The sequence below is a fragment of the Erithacus rubecula genome (assembly GCF_903797595.1).
Source record: "Erithacus rubecula genome assembly, chromosome: Z".
NCBI lineage: Eukaryota > Metazoa > Chordata > Aves > Passeriformes > Muscicapidae > Erithacus > Erithacus rubecula.
In genome coordinates this window covers 24,133,999-24,155,328 of record NC_136661.1, presented here as the reverse complement: position 1 = coordinate 24,155,328, position 21,330 = coordinate 24,133,999, and the positions used below count along the sequence as shown (strand labels likewise).

General features: G+C 51.0%; 1 protein-coding gene across 5 annotated transcripts in view; it reads right to left on the bottom strand.

Annotated features, from left to right (window-relative positions):
• Positions 1 to 4,415, bottom strand: part of ATOSB (atos homolog B) — a 38,757-nt gene extending 34,342 nt beyond the window's left edge. For 2 of the 5 annotated variants that reach the window (XM_079330542.1, XM_079330540.1), the window contains exon 1: positions 4,309 to 4,391. The gene's annotated coding sequence lies outside the window, so the exon portion shown is untranslated. Of the gene's footprint in view, positions 1 to 4,171; positions 4,194 to 4,308 lie in introns of those variants that run through there. The other 3 variants (XM_079330538.1, XM_079330543.1, XM_079330546.1) reach the window with 3 other exon arrangements.
• Positions 4,416 to 21,330: the final 16,915 nt, after the last annotated feature.

The following is a 21,330-nucleotide window of genomic DNA, read 5'->3' as shown; positions in this document are numbered from 1 at the left end:
CTGTGGGCAGACCCCAGAAGTGCCCCAGAAGCACAGCCTTCACTTCGTGGTACAGTGAGGCATAGCCACACTGCCCTACTGGGGCTTCAGCCCTTAAAACAGCCCTGAGGGCACCCAGAAAGTCTGTGCTTAATGACACCTGCACTGGCACCCCAGGAGGAGTCCCACCTGGAACCTGCACCAGCTAGGCACAAGGGCTATCATCTTGGAGAGCTTATAAGTAGAACAAGCCCCAGTAAATTCAGCATGTTATATGTAAATATAAATATACTGAAAACCCTCCACCAAGTCCCTGCTCTGTCTTTCAGAGAAGGCTCAAAAGGCACTAAGCCTGAGCAGTGACAAGAATTGCTTTGGACATGGCTGAAGTACTGCCACCCACATACTGCAGCAGCACAGGAAGCGATGGCAATGTATCTGACAGGGATGGGTTGAAAACACTACCCAGGAAGAATGCAATTACCTCAAATGGACCAAGGCCAGGAGATCTGGATTACCACCTCAGCTCTTGCATAAAGGGCTTTGCATCTTTGTTCACTTCCAACAACAAGAATCTCAGGGTTGACATCAGCCCTTGCCCGGGACATGGATTTGTTACTAAAAAGCACTTCCAGCTGAATCACTGACTTTCCATTTTGCAGCACACAGGACTCCTTTGAAGGTTTCCCATCCAAGTATTGTTCTAGCATCATGCTGCTTAGCTGGGGGGTTGTCCAGGCCACAGGCAAGTATGACTGCAAACCACTGGCCAGTCCTCAAAAAGCTCCTGAAATGCAGAGCATGTGAGCCCAGCTGCTCTTCATTCAGGATTCACAACCAGCTGAAGATGCAGACGGAAACAGGGGGAAAACATGTTAATTGGCAGCTGGGCATTCACAGGCCAAGCAAGGGAGACTGTGAAAGAGAGGGGCAAAGCCAAAGGGAGGATGAACAGAGACACTTCCCTGTCAAACAAAATAATTTACAAAGCAGGTCTCAAAGTAAGACCACATTCTCTGGAGGTTATATTCACCTCATGAGCAAAAGCAAAATGAAATAATAAAGGAACTGAGCTGGTGAGAAAATAGGCTCCATGGAGCAGAGTTGCAGAAGGAAGGATCAAAAATACAGTAACGTGGCATTACCAGGACACAGAGACCCACACAGCTCCCTGGAGCAAGGGGCTCCCTGGGAATTATGCAACGTGGAGAGACATCAGGCAAAAGCCTCTCACAGAAGACTCTCACAAAGTAACCTGCAACAATCTCACTAAGTAACCTGCAAGAAACCATCTGCCAGCATACAAATATCTCCTTTCAGGATTTCTCCCATGCTGCTCTTCACACCTGTCCTGTTTCAAACCCGACTCATTAATTCCTCCAGCTACCAAAGCCTCTGATAATTTGATTACAGCTCCATTGACAGCATGCTGAGGACACCACTTTTCTAACCATATGGCTTTGCTTTCTCCTTTCACGTCTGTGGTCACATACCTACGAACAGCAGGTTTTCTTGTCCTGCATCAGGAAGTGTCCAGGCCCCCAGGCATGGTGCATTTCCACACAGCACACGATGGTGCCAACCAGATCTAGCAGAAGACAAACATGGGCAGGCCCAGAGCAGTACGAACATGTAAAGGACTTGGGAAGAGCCAAGAGTCTTTGACCTTGAAGACTCAGATCAATAACCATCTCCTTCAATCACCCTCAGACTCAAAGAGCAAAGTTTGAGTATCTCTGGCCTCTGCTACTCAGCACAGTTGGGCAGAAATGTGCCAGGAAGGAGGAAGACCAAGGACAAAGATGTGCTTCTCTTCCCTCAGGGTCCCTTGAACATAGGGAGGGAGCTTCCTCCTCTTGCTCTGCATTCTCAGAGAGAGAAGAGAGCTGAGGGCAGAGGGTTTGAGAAAGCACAGCACCAGCTGAGGGAGGGTGTAGGCTGCGGCCTTCATCCAATTTGGAGTAAGCCAACAGGAGTGAAAGAGCAGCCCTACCAGTAAAATTTAAATCACCTATAATTCCCTAAAGGCCACTTTTGGAGAGGGCAGACATGAAAAATAGAGCACAGAGAGCTTCTCTGCACAACCTGCTGCAAAAGCAGGGAAGCAACAGAGCTCCTCAGCAAGCTGTGCCTCTGAAAGGCAGAGTTCCCAAAGTGCAGACCTCACCAGCTTTCCTTCTTTCAGTGCATAAAAAACCTCTCACATGGGGAACAGAAACAAGGTGGGCAAGTGGTACAGCTGAAACTGCCCCAGCACTGCTCCTACTGTGTCTGGACCTTGGTCCACAAGCCCAGCGCACCAAGGGCCACAGCTGTACAGATGCAGTGACAGCAGGCTCTGCTGTCCCATCACCCCAGGCTCCATGTGCAGGCCCCACCAGAGTCAGCAGGAATCCAGTGATATGGCTAAATGTTATGGGAGCTGGGGCTGGAGGTCAGCCCAGGGCAAGCGTTGACTCCCTGGCAACAAACACTGCGGCGGCAGCGTGCCTCGGAACCACCCCATCCGAACCTCTCCGCGCTGCCAACTGCCCGCGGTGCCGGCCAGGGCAGGGCAGCGCGCCGGGACGCGCACAGTGCCCAGCGATGCTGGGACACGCAGAGCCCCCGCCAGGGCCCCGCCGCTCGCTCACGCCGAGACCCGCACCATGGGAATCGCTGCTGTGAAACGAGGCCCTGACGAGGCTTTACAGCATGACTTCATCCTCCCAGTCCTCGACCTAAAGCCCAGCCCTGACAAAACTAACTCCGGCACTATCACGTTGTGAGTTTTCTCCTGTGTCACCTGCCGGACCTTGTTCACCTCCTCGTGTTACCAAGCTTGCTGAGACACTGCTTTGTGTCAGGGTTCAAGTCTGCAAGCTCTCCACAATTTCCCAACTTCCCCTCTTTGCTGATGCCAACAGACACGATCCAGGGAGAGGGTAGATCTGTAAGCAGATCTCTGCTGGTCTGATGTTTTAAAAAAGGCAATGAGTGGAAATGACTTTTAAATTTTAAATTTAGAGCACAACATTCCTCTACCATACACTTTCCACAGCAGCTGCAAATTCCACACTCCTTCTTTCAAAGAAAAATAATAAAAGGAGTGTGGGAACCCCGGAGGTGTCAGCCCCTCGTACTGACGGATCATGTTCACGGGCGGGCTGTGAGAGAGCCCACCGCCCCAGCACCCACCCCGCAGCCATTCCCTCTGCCTTCCCTAACAGGCCACCTTCCCAAACATGACACCCGGGCTGCCGAGCGCACGCCGCCTGCGTGATTCCTGTACCAAACCCGCAAAACGCCTGCAAACCTCTCTAGGTCGGCAGCTGCTGATTTCGGGTGGGTGACTGCCCCCGACGGGCCCTTCCGCCCGCGGCTGGCTGTCACCAGAGGGCGGCGGATGCCGGGGTTCACATCCGCCCCGGCGCCCACCCCGCAGCCCCACGCCGGGGCCGGGGGACGGACCCCCGGGGGCAGGTGCCGCCCGAGCCGCGACCCCGCTGCCCCGGGGGAACCGGGCACCGACGCGGGCCGGCCCGGGGACAACCCACCGCGTCCCAGCTGGGCTGGAGCTGATGCCCCCGGGAGGAAGAAGAGGAGAAGGAGGGCCCACCGTGCGGGCAGAGCCGCGGACAGGCTGTCCCTGCCCATGTCACAGCGCAGAGGACGTGGCCCTGGTGGGCGAGACCAGCGGCAGCGCAGCCCCCCTGAGCTGCGGGGGAATGGGGAGCCAGGATCGGGGACACCCCGCAGCACAGCCTGCACCCCGCTCCGGTCCCTCCCGCCTCCCCCACACTTGCCTCTGCCAGATACAGCCCTCCCGAAGCCTCAGTTCCCCTGGGCAAGGCAACCCCCCCACCCAAAGTCGCTCTGCGGTCACACTGCCGCCTGGCCCCCCCACCCCCCATCCGCCCCGGCACCTCCTGCCACAACCTCCGCCGCTGCCAGGTCCCTTGCTGGCCCAAGTGCCCCGGCTACAGCTCCCCACTGCGGTCACAATGCCCCAAACTCACAGCCCCCCATCCCGCTCATGATCCCCCCAGCTCAGAGACCCCCAACTCGGTCACGGTCCCACCACGTTCATAGTCCCTCATTCCGTTTACGGCCTGCCCCATACTACCCGATCACGGCCCCTCCTGGCCGCGCCTCCCCGAGCTCCCGCTCGCCCCTGCGGTCTGGGCCCCCGGTCCCAACGGCCCCCCCGAACCTTCTGGAACCGGGGGATGGCGGCAGAGATGGGACACACGAAGCCCATCGCACGCCGCACGGGCGGCCCGTCCCCGCCGGAGCCCAGTCGTGCCCCGCGCCCCCCGGCCCTGCCCGCCGCGGCCCCGCCGGACCCACCAGCGCCCCCTCCGCCGCTGCCGCCGCGGCCCCGACTGTACGCGGCTCCTGCGCTCCTTCCGGGTGCCGCTGGGGACACGCCCCCAGCGCCCGCCTCCCGCGCGCTGATTGGTGTTCTGGGCGGGGCAGGCCGCGGGGCGGGGCGACCCGCGGGACACCGCAGCCAATAGGAGGTGAAATACCGCGCCCAGACCCCTCCCACTAACCGCCCCCTCCACGTGCGGGAGTGTGATGACAGCGGGGAAGGGGCGGGCCCAGGCGGGGCGGCTTCTCATTGGTTGGCTACAGCGGGTGGGCGGGGCCTGTCCCTCTTTGGGGCGGGACTGCCGCCCCCCGACCCTGAGAGCTGAGGGGGAGCCCCGGGCCCTCGGCGGAGGTGGGACACGGCCCCACGGGCGGGACATGTCCTACCCACGGACACGGCCCTTCGGGCACAGCCCTTCGAGCACGGCGTGTCCCACCCACGGGTACGGCCTGTCGGGCACGGCATGTCCCACTCTCGGGCACGGCGTGTCCCACCCACGGTCACGGCATGTCCCACTCACGGGCACGGCATGTCCCACTCACGGGCACGGCGTGTCCCACCCATGGGCACAGCCCCACGGGAACAGTGGGTCCCTCCCCACGAGCACGGCAAGGCACGACGTGTCCCACGCCACGGGCAGCCGTCTCATCCCTAACGCGTCCCACGCCATAGGTGGCCTCGGCTCCACGGCGTGTCCTACTCCGCGCACACACCCACGGGCACAGCATGTCCCAACCCCACAGTCACCCGTCACCCAGCCCCACGCGTGCCCTCCCTGACCTCCCGCAGGTGAGACCCGCGGTCCCATGTCCCGAGTGGGGTCACCCTGGTGTTCCCCACTGCCCAGGGGGTGCCGGTACCCCGCAGGATGGGTCTGCCACCCACCCACGCTGCCGGGCTGGGAACGAGCCTGTGCCACAGCCCACTGTGTGTCCCCCGGGATGTGGCTGCTCAGAGATGCCGAAACACCCATCACCTGGGCACTGCCACCCAGCTGTGGGGACACTGGCAGCACCCACTGCCCCGAGGGAAAGCAGCCACAGCTCACCAGCCTGACTGCGAGCCGTTCGGGTCAGGGGAGAGATGCCTCGGCTTCATCAGTTTTGGGTGAAACTCAGTAAAGATCAGTCACCTCGCTCCTCAGAGAGCTGCAGCTGCAACACCACTCTAAAAATAGTGAGGACCAGTATCGCCAAATGATAAATATAACCAAGACCTCGTCTTCTGACTGTGTTAGCACGCAGTGAGCTGGATGTGAACCTGCAGTGCACCGGCTGTTGAGTCCCAACGCTCCCCTCGCCTTGCTGCTCATCCCGGGGCATTATTTTCGGCGGTGCTGTCATGGATAAAGCTGTGCTGGTGCTGGCTGGGAATAGCTGTGAGCAGGACAGACGGACCCCTGACAGCCGTGCCCTGCACGTGCCTCTCTGCCTCTCAGTGTCCTGGGGACAGCTATGTGGCCATGGAGCACTGCCAGCACAGGACCTCGTCTCCTCCTGGGGCCTCAGAGTGCTCCTCTAGGAGATTTCTTGCTAAATAACCCATATTCAGCTTGTGGGACACTAAAAGGTATTTAATGTACGGAACATTTTAATTTTTGGGTGTAATGACAGGAACATGCAATCCTCCAGTGTTCCTGGTGATGTAGGAGCTGCTGCCTCAAATCCATGTGTGCAGATGGTGTCAGGAAGAGCCCCAGAAGCTCAGCTCCCCCACATGCCTGCTTGTCCTTCACAGTGCAAGTTTCCTACAGACTTCCAGGGCGAAATTTAGCTTTTCTGCCTTTTGACCTTGTATGTCATCTCTGCTGAGCTGGCAAGAAGCTCTGAAGTCCAACCAGGAAGGCACCAGAGGCCATGGAAATCAGGGATCGCTGAAAAAGGCTCAGTCCCCATCACACAGCTGGCTCGACAGGCTGTGTTTTCCGGTGTGAACTGGCTGAAATGAGCTCACAGTTAAGAAATGGTTAATGAACCTTTATTGGCCTGAACAGGAACTCAACTGGAACAACTTCAGTTGAAGCTGAACCCACTGTGGAGCTGAATCAAAAAAATTTGCTGGTTCAGCTCCTTGGCTGAGGGGAAACATGGGCTCCTTTGTCCTTGACAAGAATAATACATATCTGTTTATTGTGTGGGCAGTGAAGGATTAATAATATCCCAAGTTATTTACCTCCTGCTTTTGAGTGCTGAGGGTTTGTGAGTGATGTCCCTGCTGAGCACACTGTCCCTTAGCAACCTCCCCTGATTTTTGAAACATGTTCTAGCTCCAGAAGCGGGATTAAGAAGCAGGACATAAAAGTCCCTTTTAGCAGTCTGATGGGGTGAGGCTGCTCCCATTGCTCTTCCCACGGGGCAGAACTTCAGCCACAGCCATTTGATGGGCACAGTAACACAAGCTGTGGTGGTTGGGAGAGCATCTGGAAAAACTTCCAGAGGCTTGGGAGGGTTGGGGATGGGGCAGATTTACTGCACAAGCTGTACTACTTTTTTGCAGAGGGGAGCCCACCCTAGACCTTACCAGGAGTAGGCTTCATCTATTCCTTCCACACTCTGGGGGCTTGAAAAGGGCTTTACAAGGGCTGGTGAATGCAAACAGGGGGTTTAAGCATGTTAGGCATTGCTCTGCACCACAGCTGGCCACTTTCCAGAGACTCGCCTGCTGGAACGACTGGGGAGAAGGGTGTTTCCAGAGGAAGATGAGGTGTCCCAAGCAGCACATGGTGGAATGACGTCCTTCCGTCCTTCCTGCACCCTTTCTGCCTGCAGGGCTTCCCTTTGAAGCGTGTCCTGGTGAGGTGACTGAGTGGTGGTGAGTTCATCCTTGGGTTAGCTCCCTCCTGGAGCTGCCAGCGGTGCCCCAACCTGCCCAGCGGCGGGCTGGGGCTGTTCAGCCTGTTTCCCAGGCTGGCTGCTCCCACCGGAAAGGCTGTCAAGTGCCAAGCTCCAGGATGCTGAGAAGCTGACACAAGCAAGGCTCCTGCCCCAGTTTTAATTTAATTTAATGGTTTTCATCATGGAAGACTGACATCCCCATGCACACACTCGTTTTGTTGGTGTGGGCAGGTTTCACAATCGCAAAAGTGCCTTTGAGAAGTACACAGATCATCCCCCAGAGCTGATGGGGCAGGATGTGCCTCCACAGGGGTGATGCTACCCTGTATCACCTTTATGCTCCCTGTGCCCGCAGGCTGTGCTGTGCTGTGCACACCTGATCCAAGTCCATGGGTAGGTAAAGCAATAAAGGACCCATGTGCAGAAGTGAGCCTGGAGTGAACTGGAGTCTTGCCAGGGAGAGGTTGTAAGGAATTTTAAAAGGACCTTGGAGGAAGCTGGTGGAAATCAGCTGTCACGTTGCTTGGGGGCCCCTGGCAAGTGGTGCCAGGTTGGGTAGGGTGTGGAGCAGTGGCAGGGCTGGACCAGGCACCGTGTGGTGACTCATGGCCTCATCCCAGCTGGCAGAGCATCTGGAGAAAGCCTATGGGGCAGGTGTACTAAGGAGCATTGGGTGTCACTTCCATTCTTAATGGTGCATTGCCACAAAAAAAGCTCGGGTCTTTGTATCTCTCATAGCCCCAGTCCTAGGCTTGCAGCACGGACTGTATCTTCTACAGTGCTGCCTCCGGGGGTTTTCCCGACTCTTGTCCTCCCTGGGTTTTATTAGACAGAGGCCAAAGCCTGTCTCTCTTTCTCTGAGACTGTCACAAAGGGAGAATGCACTGTAGTTCCCATGGTCCTGTGCTGGAGCCAGTGAATGTTCCTGGGGGAGTGTGAACCAGTGCTGCAGGAACCTGTTTCCATGATGTGCTTGGTTTACCTGTTTGACTGAAACAGCGGTAAAACTGGAGATAGAAATCAAATTTGGAGAGCTTCCTGCTGGAAGAGCCCTACTCCTCTCGGGGGTAGGGGTGGCATTCTCTTTTGGCACTGTGGTAATCCCTTCTGGTACAGCTCCAAGCATGGTTTGGGGTCACAACAGAGCTGAAGTCACTGCGGTACGCTGACCGAGTCCTAGTGCCCACTGAAGCCTCACCCCAAACTGGCGTGTCTGACAGAATTCAGAGTCTTGATGGGAAAGGAAGAAGTGAGAATGATGAAGCTGATATCACTTCAACAAATACTGGGTAGTAGGGCCAGGCAGGGCTGCTCTTTTCCTCCCATACCCACACTACACTCATAGTTCCAGAGTTGCTTCTCCCATCAGCTGTCTCCCAGCACCTCAGCAGAGGAGATCAGCATTGGGAGGTGACTCCCAAGAGGCCATGGTGAGCCTTAGAGACCAAGGAACAAAGGCTGAATGATCTGGAGCCTGATGAACGTCATTAACCCAGTGCTATAGCCACCAGACTTCACTGTTGCTTTGTGTCTGAGACACACAAGGGACCTCCCAGAATTAAACAGGTGTCTTGGCTATGTGCAAAAACTCAGAAGATCTGTCCTGGAGCTGCTGGTAGACCATGTTCTGAGGGATGAGGGCTGCTGGCTATGGCTTAGCAGGCTGAGGACGTTCAGCAAGAATTTTTTGTACAGCCCAGGGAAGGGTTCTCCAGTCCTGGGGATTTGAAGGACAAAGCCATAGAAAATATGATGTGTTGGCTACACCCTGCTCTGAGCAGGAGGTCAGGTGGGGATGTCCCTGCCTGTCCCTGCCACCCTGTATCCAGGACTGAAACAACACCTAGGCATGTGCCTGTTCAGCACTGGGGAAATAATCCCTGCTCTCTTTTCACTGTTGGAAATCTAGAGCTCCAACTGCTGCCACTTCACCCCTCGGGTTAACTCACTGTCCTGGACAGCTGGACTTCACTTAATGGCTCTCTGCCCTGTCCTGCTGCTGGGGAGTTGTGGGATGGGGTGTGGCTTTAAGGTGGCATCAGGGACGTGCTGTGAAGAGGTTGCCGGTGACATGGGAGGGCCCTGGGAAGAGAAGTGCCTGGCCCCACCGCTGGGTGTGTGAATGGGTCCCTCCCTCGTTCCCTTGTCCGTGCCTAAGGCTCTCCCCCTAGAGCTTTCCTGCAGAAATACTTCCTTTCTTTCACGCCTGTTTTGGAAATAAAATAATAATAAAAAAAAAAGAAAACCTGAAGGAGCTGATAAACTCAGTTTACCCACCCAGATAGCAGCGGCTCCAAAGAGCCGGCCGGTGTGGGCTGTGCCAGGTGTGGTGCATGCCAGGGCTGCCCGAGACGGGCAGTGCCGTCCCAGCCTTTCTGCGGTCCCCGACCTCCCCGTCAGCCTCCGACTGTGCAAACCGGGGCTGATAGCAGGAGGCAAAGGTCTCCTTGGCGTCACCTTGGCGAGGTGGCAGAGCCTGGGGCCACCCTGCAGCGCTTCTCAGCACGGCAGGCTGCACCAGCGCCCCGGGCTGCTCGTTCATTGCCTGCGCCTACCTTTTGGAATTTTGGCATTTCTCCCTGGCCATGCTCGGCGTTTGGGGAAGAGCCTTTCTGCTGAGCTGCGTGACTCAGAGCACTTGCAGGAATCCTGTGCCCCGCACAGTGCCAGCACCTTGGGATGCTGCACCCTCTTTTCCAGCTCCCAGGGATTTCACCGAGGGCTTGCCTGCTGGACAACGAGGCCAAGATCTGCACAGATACAGGAATTTTGAACCCTGAGCTGTGGGTGAAGATGATTTCATGGAGGGACAACAAAATCCCTTGCCTGCTCAGCAGAGAGCTGCTGAGCTCTACGGGCTTCATCTGGAAACTGGGATATTCCAGGATATATACTGGGGGTATACCTCCATTTAGGTCACTGAAAATGCAGGGTGGTGGAAAATCTTTGGATGAATATGGAAACATCCCATGCCAGGCTTGGTCAGAGGATGCTGCCTGTTGGCACAAGGTGGCAGCCCAGCCCAGCTTATTCTCAGCAGCACCTCTAAGTGGGAACCTGGGCCCTGCCATGACCTGCCCTGTCCCCCAAATCTGGGGTGTGTGTCCCCCATGGGGTGCTGCCCTCACCCTGACAGGGCACAGAATTACAGCAGGGACAAGTCCTGCTGTGTGGGGCTGCCCTGCCCATGTGTACACAGGGGGTGCATTTTGGCTGTCCTGGCTCTGCTGTATCTTTCCCCTGTGAAGAAGATGTGGGGACAAGGGATATGCTGGTGGGCAGCAGTCCTTCAGCTCCTGGTCTAGAGAAGTCTTGGAATGAGAACACACTAAGTACAAAATTGCTACCAGGGGTTTTCTGAGCAAGAAGAAGCAATGTAAACATGGGGAAATCAGCCAGAACAGCCAAAGGGAATGATGGGTTCTTTGCCCTTGTGGGAGAGCAGGGACACCCTGGAGTTTGTGATAACCAGTCCAAGGTGAGGGTGTTACAATGCATTTAGAATGTTCATGAACTTCTCACCCTGATGTGCCCATGAACCTCCAGTAAAGGGATGGAGAGACTTATTACAAAGTCTGGATGCTGTGGGGACTCCTTTGTTTTGCCACCAGTTCTTATCTCTTGGTGTCCACTATATTTCCATATCCTAGTGCTTCCCTCTGAATATGGCAGGTTGGAGGCTGGTTTGTGCTTAAATTCACATTGTGAATATGTTCAATAATACAACTGTGAGGAGGCATGGCAGATTCCCATTTCATCCCTCCATCCATGCTTGGCCTGCAGGTGCATTTTTGTAGGAGCAAGAAGAGCTGTGAAGTTCCTGACATGAGATTGTTCAGGGGATCTCTGTGATGGTGCCTGGCTCAGTTTTGGGGTTTATGCATGTCTCTGGTGAGCCAAAGCTGATTTTTGTACATGCATTGCTGGATTGACTCTGTTTTGATGTGCATCCTTTCACAGTTTTGTTTGCTCCTCTGTAATGGGGACACAAGAGAACACTGTTGATGTGATAGATCTTTTTAGAGGCCTTCTCAGAGACCCACTAACATTTCCTTTGGGTTTATAGTCAAATCTCATGCCAGGCCTATTTATGCCTTGTTTTCATCATCATCTGAGCCTTGACTTCCTAAAACCAAGAGCTGAGCACCCCCAACCCTTCCTGTCTTTGGAATGCCCCACTTTCCAGGTGCTGCACCTTTATCTTAAAAACTTTTTTTTTTTTTTTTTTAGTAGGAGCTGCTCCTAGCTTCTGTAGAAACTATGGCAGAAATATGCCTCTCTGAACAGTTGATTTTCCCTTCTGTGAATTTTAAGCTTATCTGCATCAATATTTATAGAGAAAACGAGGTCAGAAGGAGCCCATAGAGCTGCAGGTCAGACTTGAGTAACTGGGTCCAATGGAAGGTGTTCCTGACCATAGCAAGGGGATTGAAATGAGGTGATCTTTCAGGTCCCTTCTGGCCCAATCCATTCTGTGATTTTATGGTCTGAAGGAGGGGCTGCCAGGATTATCAGGGTGGGCTGCACAGCACCAGCAAGCTGCCAGACTTCCTGAGTGCCTGTGAACATCCAGAAAAATCGTGTCTGAGCATCCACCTGCAGACAACTGCTTAGTGTGCTCAGATGTGCAAACACACCCAGCACCACAGTGTGGGCATCGCTGCACTCGGAGGCAGCACATAGCAGAGAGGACAAACATACCTGCCCCAAATGACAGCTGCTCATGGCCTATCACCTCTGCTGCACTGGGCTGGGACCCTCCCTAAGGTTTCAGTGTGCTGCATGTAGGCAGGATTGGAGCTGCATCCTCCAGCTGGTTTGCTGGACAGAGAAATGCCCACACCAGCTGGTATTTCTGCCTTAGCTTTTCTCACCCAAAGGGAACAAACCGCTCTCAAACTGTGTCTTTTCAGCTCCTAGTGCCTGGCTCTGCCCCTCATGCCTGTCCTTCATTTCAGTGAATGCACTCAATCCCTCGCCAGGCTCTTGGGAGGATTGAGAATTAAACGATGCAAAAATCCCTGCCAGCTGCCCGCGCGGGGCTCTCGGATGAGTCTCACCGGCTCAGCGCGGGCGGGTGCACGAGAAACGAGGTCATGGCCAGGGGGAGGCAGGAGCCATGGCCTCTGGCTCCAAGCACCACGGCTGCCCCCATCCCAGGAGCACCTGCCAGGATGCAGATCCCTGCTGGAGAGGCATAACAGGGCCTGGAGGCTGATTAAAGCCCTCACACACAAGGGATTTGCATTACACTGCTGAGGATGCTGCAGCCATGCTGGCAGTCACAGCAATGGTTGGGAAGTGGTTTTGGGCTCTCTGAAGAAATTTCCAGCCTGGACGACCTATCTCCATATCTTTCACACTTAATCTGGAAAAGTAAAAAAGCCTGAATAAAAAGCTCCCCTAGCAGAGCTGGTTTGATTTTAGTTTAGAGAAAAAAAATTACACCCTATATGTGATGTAGCACTGATGAAAAATAGATTCACAGAATAAGCTGAGTTGAGACCCACAAGGACCCACAAAACTCATCAAGTCTAGCTCTTGGTCCTGCACAGGACATCCCTAAGAGTCACACTACGTGCCTGGGAGCATTGTCCAGATGCTCCTTAAACTCAGACAAGCTTGGTGCTGTTTCCCTGAGGAGCCTGTACCAGTGCCCAACCACCCTGTGTGTGAACCACCTTTTCCTAATATCCAACCTAAACCCCCTCCTAACACAACTTAAGGCCATTCCTTTGTGTTCTGTCACTGGTCACCACACAATGATGATCACTCAGGTGACAGGTCATGTCACCTTATGCCACTGAGTGAGTCCTTTGTTCACCGTCCTCAGGTTGTGGAGGCCAAAAGGCACATACAGCATAATTCTCATCAGCAAAGCTTTCCAGTGTGAATGCCCAAGGGTGAAGGGAGGAAGAGATCATAGCTCTTTTGTTCCAGGTACAGGTGGCTGCACTGCAGTGGGAGGCATACTTTAGGTTACTTTTGGGTACCCAACCCCAGGCTATGCTCTCTAAACATGCTCCACAGGGACAAACTGTTTCCAGGAGCTGGCTTCTTGCCCCAACAAGGATGGCTCTTTTTCATCTCTGCTCACTGCAGCTGGAATAAACAGACAGGGAAGCAGAGGGGTGCATGTAGCTCTCATAAACGTGGCCTTGCATCACTTCAATGCTGAATGGTTGAGGGAAGGAAAGAGGATAATGTTCATGAATTAATGTTACAGCCCTTTCCTCCTCCACTACTAATCCCTATTCAGATTTAATCAGACAAAGAGTCCTCCTGGTCTGAGCTATTGCAGCAACAGCCCACTCCAGAGGGGCTGTGCCTCAGCAGCTGTTGTGCCAGCTCACAATGAAAGGACAAACGTGGCTTTGAGAGGTTGTGATCTGAAACACAGCAGCAGGTAGAGGTAACGCCAAGGGCCATTGAGAAAAATGTCAGCCAATGCCACACTGATCTGTGCCTGATAGCTGAGCTAACCAGTCAGGTCACATTTTGGGAGTGTTGCAAGAGGAGTGTGGAGGGATGCTGAAAACCTCAAAGATGACAGGCAGGCAGTGGAGAACTGGGAGAGCTGGATGAAAAACACAGGAGGTTCATGTGGTTTCTCTTTAGGACTGTGTCAGCCAGATGGGCCCAACATTTGGCAGGGAAAAGATCCTTTGCCACAGAGTTCAGCATAGCTCAGATGGGAATTTTGAACAGACTAGTTTGTGTGAGGGAAGGGGGAAAGTGCAGTGCTGTTCTGCAGTAAGGCTCTGCAAGACCTGGGTCATGAGGACATGGTTTGAAGCTGACACATTGGTTATGGCCTGAAAAACTGACAGGATAATAATTCTGTACTCTACCATGGAAGGACTTAATGGATATGAAGAGCTCTGCTCTAGCTGAGTTGAACTTGTGGCTACAGGATTCATCTGTGAGGAGAAAATTGTAGGATCAAGGTTTGTTTTGGTCAAAGAAATCTTCATCTGGGACAAAAAGGAATCTGTGAGTATGATGCTGTATGAGGTGGTGCCCACAGACTGAGGTAAAGCATTATATTAATCTCATCTGACATTTGTCTTCCTCTGAGCTAAGAACCCTGGGCTTCCATAACGTTCAATGGAGAAAAAAAGGTATTTTCAGGACATCTAACCTGGTTTGAATATTTTCTTCAGGGTGAAGAGAACTGTTATCAAAAAGTGTTTGCACGGATTATAAAGAGGGATGCAATGGGAAGAGCTCAGAGACAGACACTCAGACTGCAGACACCTGCATTTGCAAAGCTAAACACTGACCCAGAGGGAATGTCACAGAAGCCTAGGGGCATTCCTCCTTCAAAGGACACTCTGAGGGAATGAGCAATGAGGACACAAAACACTGAATTTGATGGAAAACAGGGTCTTCAGGAGAAAACTGTGGTCAATGACCCAGAGGTGACAAATCAGAGAGGAGAAAGCATCTGCTCACCCTATAACACTGCAATAGAACTGCAGCAGGACAAACACAGGGCTAGAAAATATTCTCAGGACCCTTGCCAAGGAACAGAGCAGTTCACAAAATCACAGAATCTCAATATATTCAGAGTTAGAAGGGACCCACAAAGGTCATTGAGTCCAACACTTAGCCCTGCACAGGACACCCCAAAAGTCATAACATATGCCTGAGAGTATCATCCAAAATTGTACAGGCTTGCACAAACTCAGTGTCAGGATAAAGCCAGCTCTCCTGCTTTTGCTTCTTGGCCAAGGCACTGGCATACCCCACACCTGCCAAACAGCAAAAGCTACCTGAGAAGCACTCAAAAATGTAGAAATTATGAGGCTGAGAGCATCCAAAGCTGATGGCTTTGGAGTAAGGTGCAAGGACAAGTTTTGAGAATCCCCTGTGTGCAGAGGGGAAGTCCTTTGTCTTGGTTTGATTCTGTGGCAGAGCTGCCAGCTCCTAGCTGTGCTGCTTGCTTGGCTTTTGGCCAAGACTCCAGAGTGCATCACAGCCCCCCTTTCCTTGCTGTTGGGAGGGGCTCCTGGTTTGGCTGATGGCCCAACACACACCTAAAGCACCAGAAAAGCTCTGCCCTTCCTTACAGAGAGATGAGTCACAGTACAGATGCCAGCTCCCCCATCCCCACATACAGATAGGATTAGTACTAAAACTTAGTGTCTATGGGGTTGGCTTTAGAGCATCCTGCAGTTATATGCTTTGGTCTGTGAAAATTCACTCTGCCAGCATGGAATTGGTGAGGCCATAGGGAGAAACTTCCAGTAAATGATACCAGAACTGGGCAGTTTTCTGGTAAGTCCTCAAATTACAAGCAACCCCCAAGAAAAAATTAGGTTCAACCCACAAGGCTCCTGGATGCCTCCAGCCACTCACACCTCCAGATCCTGCAGGGAAACATGCCCTTTATTGCTGTTTGGTGTTGTCTTAGCAGATCTTTGCACAAAAAAACTTGAGCTGCTCAGTAGTTTGATGGGAGACCTCTAGAGAAACTTGTCTGACTAATGGGAAGGTGTATTTAGATAGGGATGCTTTTCTTCTACATCTGTATTGTCTCTGTAGGGTATCCTAGAGCCAGAATGTCAGTGGGGGTTTTTTTCGTTTTTTTTGTTTTTTTTTAAGCCAGGCTTGTGATGGATGCTGCCTGCTGCCATCAGCCTGAGGAACTGGGCTTTTCCCTGTGGATGTGTCAGCCAATGCTTGGCTTTAAGGAGCTTCTGGATGCAGAATACAACACCAGTGTCACCATATGGGAACAGGAGGTGATAGCTAACTGGATGAGAGCTGCAGACTTGAGGGGAACTGCTGGGTATGGGAAGAGGCAAACAAGGGATAAAAATCCTATGACAGGAACAAAAATTGTTTTACCTGAAATCATTGTGAGACATCAACATTTTTGCATGATGCAGATATTCTATGGTAGATAAATGGCTGGCAATTAAGAGTAAAAAGCAGGAAAAAATTATGGTACGTGACTAAAATTTTTCTGCCTTTTAGACGCTGATTTTTTTTAGATTTGTGTGGTTGCAAGTAACCATTTTCCAAGCAGAATTTTCTGTGTTAATGCATGTAGTTCTGAACATGAAAGCAAACAGCATCTGGAAGCAAGCTAGTTATAACGAGTCTCATTAAGAATTTCAATCTGGAAACCACAAAATGATCCCTAGTACATGTAAATGACTCTGCCAATCTGTTTCTTTCCTACCTCCTAAGCATGACAATGACATTATGTTTCTTTTCCTGGCTGGGGGGTCTTGCTGCTTACCTCGGCTTTATGGGCAGGCTTGAATCAGCATCACCCTAACAGAGAGATGGCAGGAGAACTCCCAGTACCACAGGCAGTACCCAGGCAATACCCAGTATCCACAGCCAACACCATCCTAGAGGAAAGCTGTGCAAAGTGAAGCCATTCACAAAACCACAGAATCCCCACAACCCCACTGCTATGGGCTGGAACACCTTCCACCAGACCAGGATGCTCAGAGCACCCTCTAACCTGGCCTTGAACACTTCCAGGGATGAGGCATCCATAATTTCACTGGGCAATCTATGTCATGGCCTCATCACCCTCACAGTAAAGAATTTCTTTCTAATATCTAATCTAAAGCCACCCTCTTTCAATTTAAAAGCATTCCCCTTTGTCCTGCCACTGCACGCCCTTGTAAAAAATACCTCTCCATTGTTCTTGTCAGGTCCCTTAAGGTACTTGAAGGCCTCAATAAGGTCACTCCTAAGCCTTTTCTTTTCCAGGCTGAACACTTCCAGCTCTTTCAGCCTTTCCTCACAGCAGAGATGCTCCATCCCTCTGATCATCTTGTGTTTCTCCTCTGTGCTCTCTACAGCAGGTCCCTGTCCCTCCTGTGCAGGGACCCCAGCTCTGGTGCAGTGCTCCAGGTGGTCTCAGCAGAGCAGAGCAGAGGGGCAGAATCCCCTCCCTGCCCTGCTGCCCACGGGGCTCTGGATGCAGCCCAGGACACGTTTGGCTCTCTGGGCTGTCAGTGCCATGGCTGGGGCATGTCCAGCCTCTCACCCACAGCACCCCCAAGCCCTTCTGGGCAGGGCTGCTCTCTGTTCATTCCACTAACTCTGTTGATTCTCCAAACTCTGGCAGCATTTAGTCTCCCACTGGCAATGGAAATAGTCTTCATAATGACTAGAAATCCTAAAACCATCAAATAATTTAGAGACAGGCTCCCTAGGGAAGAGTAATGGCATATGCAAATAGTTACCTAATCACAGTCTAATTACCCAACTGGAATTTGGCCAGGATGCTGAGACTAAGAGCAGTACCCTAAGGAAAGTGTTTTAGGGTCTCTGGTGAGTGCACACACTTGAGATCTTGGCTCTGTATACTTAGTAGAAATTGTAGAGGGACAGAAAGCATGCCTGGTACTGCCAAAAACCACTCTAGGCTAAGCAAATTGTATTGCAGGTAGGCTTCTTCAGAGCCTTGTACTTCTAGAAATTAGACAGCCACCTCTGCCTTCCAGCAGCTGTTAGACACCCCAACAATTAACTGGTAGGGGCAGCTTTTGGTTCAGATGGTGGACCCTGGCTTAACCTTCTGCTAGGTATCCCTGTCATGATCCCATCAAATTATATTGATGGATGTCACTGTCAGTACAGACTGTGTGGCTTCAGTGCCCAGATTTGAGAAACTTCACAGATGGCAAGAGGGAATGACATCTCAGCAGACTGGGAAAGTTTGTTTCCCATAGGTGATGGGAGGCTAGACCTGAGCAGCTCTCCAATCCCTCCTACACCACACTGCTTACCTCTGTGGCACCTGACCTTATCTTAATGGCATTACTGTGTTGCTGCCTTTTCCTCCAGGATTGTTTTACTTTCATGTGTGTCCCTTTCCTCAGTGAGAATCACTAGCTTCTTGCACAAGCCAAGACCTGGCAAACTCAAGCCAGTTAAAGGCGTTTCTTGCATCCATGCTCTGACTGTAGGCTCTGAGAGAAGCTTCAGCTGAGCCCTTCTCAGGCAGATGGGAAGAGTTGAGGAAGAGAAGCAGAGAGGGAAATGACAGCCCTGGAATCAATCAAGTGATTTTCAGAGTGGAGATGGGAGTTGAGGGTATCAGTGGCCCCTTCTGCTTCCCTTTGAGTGGGTTCAGATTAGGACAAGTCTCTCAGGTTTTTGAGGGAGGGCTGTATTGTCATGGTGTACTGCAGAGGCATTGCAGTGAGGCTCGGGGCTACCCCATCACCCCACACTTATAATTCAGTGATCAGGGACTGCTCACCCTTCAGCTTTCACAGCTTCCTGACAGGGCAAACCACGATTGTGGCAGGATCCTTGCAGACCCCTTATCACAGTGCCAATGTTTAAACACCCTATCTGTCCCAGGCTGTTTCCCTCCAACCTTTGCTGATTTTCCTAAGCAACTTTATGTAACCAGCTGGGCTGGATTTCCATGAGCATATAGCAAAGGCTTATTGACCTTGTTTGTTGTTTTATGATAAAGAAGAAAGTTGGAAGAGCAGCATTTTCCCTCTTTTTAAAATTTTTTAATTACATTTTATTTCTTTTTATCCTCATGTCTCAGAAGAGGCTCAAAGTATCAATGGATGATGTCTGTTCTTATTGCAACATAAAATTATAATATCCAGCCCAAGAAACCAAGAAACACAAGAAATTTGGGATTGTTAGCTATAGTTTTGAATTTTGGTTTTGTATTTGCTTTTTATCAACTTATTTCATTCAAGATGTGAAACAGTCCCCAAATGACACCCATGCTGTTCATAGTGTTTCTGAGGGAACATTTCAAGAGGATCCTTTATTTCAGTTTTCTTTCAAGACTCACCCTCTCAGACCTGTCATCACAGATAGAAGGTGAAGTTCAGAAACATAGTAATAAAGAGTTATGGTCTATAAAACGACTCCCAGGCTGTAATGCTGCATGTTTTGTGACTTGTCTTCACCTGCAGTTTGCTCTGTTATTAAGGGAACCATGCCCCACAGCTGCCAGGCACACTGTATTGTGGACACAAGTATGTAAAATCTGAAGAGTCCTTAATTCTTATTTTTTGTTGTTGAAAAAAGGATCTTAGAGGGAGTAATGGGAAAAAAAATTACAATACAGACAGTGAAGTATTTCTTAATTGCTTGTTATTGCTTGTCTTACGCTGCAGTAATCAGTAGCACAGTGCTAGACATTGCATAGGCATTTAATGAAATGGATAAGCTTCTCTTACTTTTGCATTTAAAATTCTTTTGAAGACGATTTTTCTAAATCCTTTGAAAACAGAGACAAAAAGGGGAGTGAAAATGAGAAGTAGAGAGACTCCTGGTGAGCTGGGCAGAACAGAACTGCAAAATGCTTGCCTCCTGTACACCCCTTTGAGGAGGCTGGTGGCAAAAAGTGTCACAACAGGGCTTTTACTCCATTATTGCAGCTCCAGAAGCTTGGAGGAGGGAGTGCCTGCCTGCTTTCCCCTTTTTCTTCAGGTAACAGAAAGGCATGGTATACATGCACACTGCTTGAACTCCAGCACTATGGAAAAGTTTAGCTGGAAGGTTAAACACCCTGTGTGCATAGGAAGTGTCAGTCACTTGGCCTCTTCCAGAGGGCTGGGGGCTCCTCTGTGTGAGGTTGGCCTTTCTCTGCTATGTACTTTATTCCTCCAGAAAGTAATTTTACAAAAGAACTATAAAAATTCTCTGATGAAAACCATGTTACACAAAAATACAGTTAAATACCCTCCTGTATTTTTATGCATCTTACCAAGGCAGTTTTTGTTTTAATGTAGAAAGCTCTCCTGCTCTCAGGTAGCTGGTACATTACAATAAAAATATCACTCCAGAGAGAACAGTCTATGCCAGTTGCCCCACAGCAAAGTGAAAGATATCTAATATTCCTGAAGGGTAACTTTAATGCCTGTGATCCTCTTTCCTAGAGGTTGACAGACTCGGTGGCTTTTGACTGTGGTGGTGGGATGGTGATGCCAGTCAAGCAGGCTGAAGAACCCTTTGTGATCTCACGGTGCTTCTCCCTGAGAACCAATTGCTTCTGCTGTGCTTGCCAACAATTTCAACTTTGACAAATAGCTCTTCTTTTATGTCTGACAAATGTTCATCTTCAAAGAATAAAAACTACAAAAGCAAGAGAAAAGCTATTCCCCTAGGCTCCTCTACTGAAGAATAACCTTCTGTACTGCTCAAATTTCTGCATGTGAACAGAACAATAACTGAAGACACAGCTGTAAGGCAGGAAACAAGCCTAGGTGGGGTAAGGGGCTTTCACATCCTGCCAAGTTACAAGTGGCTCCTCTTGGAAAGGGAAAATATCTGATTTACTTAAAATAAAATATTTATTGATTCCCTTCTAGGAGGGAAGCCATGGCTCAATTTAGACATTAATCCAATCAAAGAGGAGCATGGAAGAGCAGAATATTGTCACCTGTTCCTGTAGAATCAGAAGGTGACCATCTCACAGGACTTTATAGATCTGTGTAGCTGATCTGTGGCACCAAGGACAGCAATATTGATTTTATCCAATGTGACCAGTCATGCACAATACATGCTTATAATTAAGAAGTCCTAATTCCACCTGAAAAGGTGCAAAACAGAAATAATGCAGTCAGAAACAGGAATCTCTAGAATTCTTGGGAAAAATGCCTTTTTTAAAATCTGAAAAAGCAAAATTAGAATATGGAGTTGCTGTCTCATGTCTAAACATTAGAAAGATTGAAACACTGTTTTAAATGGAAGGTGAAACTGGCAGAATGATGAACAATGTAAGTATGTAGGGATGTTGGAACAGCTCCTGCAAAGTGCCATAGCAAATATCCAAAATGTTTGCAAAGGAGAAAGAGCTTGGTAAAAGGGGCAGTGTGCCTGTAGGAACAGGGGCTCTGATCCCAGGGGTCTCCTCAGTCCTGTGTCCCATATCACTACTGGACTACCAGACAGCAAGGTGCATGTTGAGGAGGGGGTAGTTAAGGTAAAAGCAGCCAGGAATAAATGCTGTTCAAAGTACAGTATTTCTGCTGATCAGAATAATCCTTTCAGCCTAAGGCAGAGACTTTCAGGGAACTTGAAAAGTCGCGTTTATGCTAGAACAGAAATGGTGTGTCCACCAGGATCAGGGAAGTGATTGTGGCTCTGTATTTGGCACAGGTGAGAACACACCTTCTGTCCCATTCTGGGTCTCTCAATGTTTGGGAGGAA